General features: G+C 38.0%; 1 long non-coding RNA gene across 1 annotated transcript; it reads left to right on the forward strand.

Moving 5' to 3' along the window:
- Nucleotides 1–5,661: 5,661 nt before the first annotated feature.
- Nucleotides 5,662–6,379, forward strand: LOC110674509. Its single transcript, XR_002498934.1, has 2 exons — nt 5,662–6,127; nt 6,195–6,379. It is a non-coding gene; the product is annotated as an uncharacterized LOC110674509 (long non-coding RNA).
- Nucleotides 6,380–6,680: the final 301 nt, after the last annotated feature.

Consider the following 6,680-nt stretch of genomic DNA (forward strand, 5'->3'; position numbering starts at 1 on the left):
AGAACGCCAAGATTAGGAATAGAGATGGACGATTGGGAAAATCAGTGCTCTCCGACTGGCGAACATGGATGTTCTACGCTTAATTGTTTTGCCGCCTTTAAGAATATGGTCAGTCGCAGCACCTACTTCCAAGATAATCTCCCGTACTAATATAACTGGCGATCACCATTGCAAACGGACCCGAATCGATCAGGTATTGATGGATGGATTACACATCTCCTTTTTTTTCTATCTTTATTAACGAGATTTTTAACCCTGGGCTAGTTCATCTCGGGACCAACGGCTTTACTTCCCTTCCGAATGAAGTCGTCACTATAACTCTTACGTTATAAATGACTATGTCGGGGATGGGATTCGATCCCAGGTCCTCGGCGTGAGAGGCATCAGTTCTAACCCCTACACCAGGTCCGTCCCGTCAAAGAATCATATCCGACATAATCAACGTCAGAAGCGGTGCTTACATTTAGCCTACCCTCTACCTGATAGTAAGAAAACTGCGCTTAAAACTCCCTGCCATTAACGACGAACGGTACCGACGCCAGTCAGCGTGACCTTCAGCGATTGAAGTAGAAGGATTTCGTCACAGCATCACTCCACATCTCGAGCAGTCGTTACCGGATTTGGTTTTGCTGGCTGAAACCCTTCTTGGTTGTTCTACTACAGTGAAAGTAGCCATCAACCCACAGGTATAATCATTGAGCGTTGATCATTTTGCTCCACGACTTTCGTATACCAACTCGTAAAACGATAATGATTGACATTTTAACTTAAGACTGGTAGGATAATGTAAGAGTACATGTGACACTAAACATCGACGTATGCAGTATACAGCGTGAGATGATTTATACTAGCTAGCTGGATTGTCATTGTTTTAAACACATGAAATCCTAAAACTTCACATATGTTACTGATAAGTTCAAATGAGCATTTCAATTCACATTTAACGTTTTTTAAGGCTGATGATGTTGTTCATTGAAGTTGAGCTGATGGTTTTATTGATCTCTTTGCAAAATCCGTTCTGGAGAAATATGTACTTTAGCTAAAACAATTACAGTCAGTTCTCTTATAAGACACCACACACTTTTCTTTCACCACTGTCTCCCAATTGTTTTTCATCGAATGAAGCTGACTTTTTTATTTGAATATACAAGTCGTAATGTTACCTTATTGCGAGAAAAAAAAGGATTGGTCGGTCAATAAACTGCAATTAGTTTAATGTGAGTAGCAGGGTCTGGAAGAAAATTAAACTGAATATACGTACATATTTTATAACGATTTTAAAATTATTACATGGTGATGTTACACCATGTAATATTTTCATCACTGAATCAAAGCTCTAATTCACTTCTTTAAAGCATAGAGCTTTTCATCATCATATAGGTGCTGAAAAAAATATGTTTTTTTTAATCGATAAAAAATATAGCAAAAAAAAATAATAAAAAACATAAAAAATCCATCTCAAACCATGCGGAATAACTTTTTTCTCCCACGACGAATATTTTTGACCCCATACAAACTTGTTCTTGTCTCACTTAGATCTTTCAAATGAGATATGAGTCATCTGTGTACATTCCGGGTCCAGATTTGCCCAATCTCCTTTGAAGATCAAAACCTTGTTCTTAAGATAAAGTTTTGATTTTCTGTTAATGAGTGGATAAAGACATTTTATACATTTGTTACATTGGCTTGTGATTTTTGAAAGTTAAATTCTTACCTAGCATGAGCCCTAGATACTTAACTTCATCTGACCAATTAATTGGAACCCCTCTCATCGTGACAACATGTCTACTTGATGGTTTCAAATAAAGAGCTTTTGGTTTATGTGGGAATATTATTAGTTGAGTTTTGGAAGCATTAGGAGAAATCTTCCAACAAAATCATTTTTTTACAGACGGATCTTTAGTGGGAAATATGGCAGGATTTGGAGTTTTCAACATCAATTTGGTCCATTTTTATGAATTGGAATCTCCGTGTTCTGTTTTCACAGCTGAATTAACTGATCTGTATTTTACTTGTAATTTAATTAAAAATTCCGCTCCTAACATATACATGGTGGTGTGTTCTGATAGCCTGAGTTGTTTTAATGCTTTGAATTTCAGTAATTTTCATTTCAAAACTCATCGTACTGTTCTATCTATTAAAAACTTATTATATAATTTGTATCCTCGAGGATATGTTATTAAATTCGTTTGGGTACCAGCTCATTGTAATATTTATGGTAATGAGCAGGCTGATTTATTGGCAAGATTGGGTGTTTTTCGTGGTATAACTTACAATCGTAATATTTGTGATTTTGAATATTTTACAAAAATAAAAAAAAATATTCTTTGAATAATTGGCAGCTTTTATGGAATAGAAGTATCCAAGGGCGTTATTGTTATTCTATTTACCCAAAGGTAAAGGTAGTTCCTTGGTTTAAAAACTTGTATGTTAGACGTAATTTTATCTGTTCCCTTTCTAAATTGATGTCCAACCATTATATTTGTAATAGTTATTTGTAACGCATGAATAACATGGGTTCAAATATTTGTGAATGCAATGAATCTTATGAAGACATTGATCATAATGTTTTTAAATGTTTTCTCGCTTTAATGGACCACGAGAACAATTCTTTGACACCATAATTAGATTTGGTTTTTATATTCCTGTATCTGTTCGTGACATTTTGGGAAATAAATGTCTTCCTATATTGAAAATTCATTACAAATATTTATATGAAATTTCTTATTATGTTCGATATTTGCTGTTTTGTTTTCTTTTTACTTTCAGCTATAACAAGTCCAGAATTGGCACATGGGACATATCAATGATTGGCTCTGTGAATCGTGACCCTTAACTATGATGACCTCACTTAAAAGATATTGGCTCCGCAATGGATCTGCTACGCAAGAGCCATTAATTATGTTTATTTTATTGTTTTAATTTTGTAACGTATTTTTGAAATGATAAAGAGTTTTTTGCCTTTTTGAGAAAGATTTCGAAAGGAAATCACTCAAAGGGGCTTTTCCCTTTTTCAAAATTTTATGCTAATAAACAAAAATATTAATAATAATACGAGCATTGTCAATATCAAGTTTCGTTTGTAAAGAAATGTTAACATCAAGATTAGAGTCAATATATGTTTCATATATATTCCAGTCGGCTCGAAAATAACTGAAAGTGGAGCTGATAGGATTGAGAATCGCTTCATGAGATATTTGAAATGTAACAGGGACATGATCAGAATCAAAATCAGCATGAGTAATCAGTTGGCTACAAAGATGACTAGAGTCGGTTAATACGAAATCAATCGTAGATAGGTTTCTAGAAGAGGAAACACATGTAGGGCTATCAGGGTATTGAATTGAGAAATATCCTGAAGAGCACTCATCAAATAAAATTCTGCCGTTGGAATTACTTTGAGAATTATTCCATGACCTATGTTTGGCATTAAAGTCGCCGATGGTAAATTTTTTTGACTTATTGCATGTCATTTTTCGCAAGTCAGTATGGAGCAAATTAACCAAATGCTGCTCAGAGCATTGAAAAGGCAAATAGGCAGCTATGAAAGTATATTTACCAAGCTGTTTTTGAACAGAAACGCCTAAAGTTTCAAAAACTTAAGTTTCAAATGACGAAAACAGTTGATGTTTTATACGCCTATGAATAATGATTGCAACTGCCCCACATGCCCCATCAAGTCGATCATTACGATAAACAAAATAGTTAGGATCTTTTTTTAGTTTAAAAGCTCGATTGAAACGGAATCCGAGTGTCCAGGACATAGTGCAAAGGCAAATTGACGAGTATGTGTCCAAGGGTTACGCTCACAAAATCACGGAACGTGAGCTGTTAGAAACACCGCAGGAACATTGTTGATATTTACCTTTAAACTATGTCGTCAACCCAAAGAAACCCGAAAAAGTAAGAATGGTGTGGGATGCTGCAGCAAGGACTAATGGAGTCTCGTTTAACGATAGTCTTCTAAAGGGACCAAACCTTGTCGCTTCGTTGTCCGGTGTTATCAATGGGATTCGTGAGCGAAAGGTGGCTCTTGGCGGTGATATCCGAGAGATGTTTCACCAGATCTTGGTGCGACAGGAAGATAAGCAGGTTCAACGTTTCTTGTTCCGATCTGATACAAACAGCGAACCGGATATTCATGTGATGGACTTGGTTATTTTTGGGGCAAGCTGTTCCCCTTGTTTGGCGTAATTTGTGAAAAACTTCAATGCCTTGGAACATCAACAGAAGTATCCAATAGCATCCGATGCCATTATCCGGAAACATTACGTTGACGACTATTTCGATAGTGTCGACACGGAAGCCGAAGCTATTTTGCGTGCAAAAGATGTCCGAAAAATACATGCAGAAGTCTTTTGATGAAGCAGATGCAGAAAGAGTCCTTGGAATTAGGTGGCAACCGGAGAAAGATTCGTTCGTATTCTCCACCGAATTCAGGGAAGATTTGCGACTATACATTCAGGAAGGAGAGCTTGGCCTACGAAACGAATAGCTTTACGCTGTATTATGAGCATGTTTGACCCGATGCAGTTTCTTACGCCGGTGTTGATCCACGGACGTATTTGATTGCAGACTTGTGGCGAAGCGGTATCGGTTGGGACGAGAAAATTGGAAAGGCACATCACGACCGTTAACTACGATGAACAGCATTGTTTCCATTGATAGATAATATAAGTATTCCACGCTGCTATCTTGGGAAGATGAGCCCTAATACTTACGACACAGTACAGCTACATGTTTTTGCGGATGCTGGAGAGGACGCTTACGGTTGCGTAGCATACTTCCGGTTTACAAATGGGGAAAATTTTCGTTGTGCGTTGGTAGAGGCAAAGGCAAAGGTGGCTCCCTTACAACACCTGTCTATACCGAGAAAGGAGTTAGAAGCAGCTGTACTAGGAGCGTACAGAAATGGAATTCATTAGAAATTGAGGAAGAATTGCGAGCTAATGTGCTATTTCATGACATAGTTTTGCCAAATGTGATGTTACCAAGGGTGGAACATATTTCCAAGTGGAAAGTACTTGTTCGGGTGGTGGCCACAATATATCGTTTCGTTTCGAACTGTCGACGTAGAATCGATAAACAACCGATTGAAGCCTTGCCTATAACAAAAAAGGGGCTTGCGAATATTGACGTAAAGCAAGTTGCTTCACGTCAGGAGGAATATCTGTTAGCAGAAAATTTAATTTGGCGTGTAACGCAGAGTGAAGCCTTTGCAGACGAGGTGAAGACGTTGATCAAGAATCAAGATTCATCTGTTAACCAATTTGGAGCAATTGAGAAGAGCACTCCATTGCACCGGTTATCGCCGTTCTTGGACCAATCTGGAGTAGTGCGAATGGAAACCTTTGATGTGCGGTTTCCAGTAATTTTACCGAAAGAACATATCATTTTCTGAAAATTGGTGGAGTTTTACCACCAACAATGTGCCCACGGTAGCCGAGAAATGGTGGTCAATGAAATCCTCCAGCGATTCTACATTCCAGGTCTGAGATCTTTAGTCGAAAGTGTTACAACAGACTGCATATGGTGCAAGGTTTAGAAGGCGAAACCAGTTGTCCCTAGAATGGCTCCACTTCCGCCATCCCGGATGGCTGTGACAGAACATCCATTTTCTTACGTTGGTGTAGATTATTTCGGGCCGGTGGAGGTAGCTGTTGGACGCAGACGTGAGAAACGCTGGGTGGCATTATTTACGTGTATTGCAATACGTGCCGTACACCTAGAAGTAGTCTACACTGAACGAATTCTCCCGCCATAGATTGAATGATTTGTAATACACATGGCTGTAAATATTCCTGTTCCTTATTTTGAATGACTATTAAGGAATATGATGCAGCCACCGACTGCTGAACAAAAATCATCCAATTCTGAAACAACTTTTGGTATATTTCCGTATGACAATAAGCGGACAGTTGAATTAAGAAAACACAAATGAATAACATGCAATAATTGACGTATTTTATGTTCTACCATGCCCCTGATCAAAAATCATTCAACTATCGTCTTAAAAATATCATACGGAAAACTAACGTTCCTAAACGTCAAATTATTATTGGAATGTTTACATACAATATGGTGGCAACAGCGTGGTGTTTCAAGTTTTACCTCGTCGATTTCACAGGTAATTGCAAAAATCTAGAATTATTTCTATAGCAATTATGTTTGTTACTTTCGTGCTTGTTTTCTAGTGTACCAAAAATCACAAATCGTGCATCCCTAGGCCATCACTTCGAATTCTGGAGTCACATCAGCAGCCGCTTCATGCAGGTGCCAATGCGTGCGACTGGCCTCGTGAAATGAGATCAATATTTTTTTGAATAATGTGAATTAGTGAGGTTGTAATTAACAGTAAAATATAATGTTTATAAAACTAAACGTTGTGTTATTGTTCAAAGTAGATTAGTATACATTTTTATTATTACCAAACATGTAATGACGTATGAAAATCATTCAAGTTCAAGCATACTTACTTATTTGGCTTTACATCAATTATCTTGATAAAGCCTCGCCAACAATATTTCGCCAATTCCCTCGGTTCATGGCCGCTTCTCTCCATCCTCGACTGTGACCCACGCTCTCCAGGTCCTGGTGCACCTGGTCAATCCACCTAGCTCGCTGCGCCCCACGCCTTCTTGTTCCGACCGGATTCGTGGCGAACACCATCTTTACAGGGT

This window comes from Aedes aegypti, chromosome 1 (assembly GCF_002204515.2).
Source record: "Aedes aegypti strain LVP_AGWG chromosome 1, AaegL5.0 Primary Assembly, whole genome shotgun sequence".
In the NCBI taxonomy this organism is placed as follows: Eukaryota; Metazoa; Arthropoda; class Insecta; order Diptera; family Culicidae; genus Aedes; species Aedes aegypti.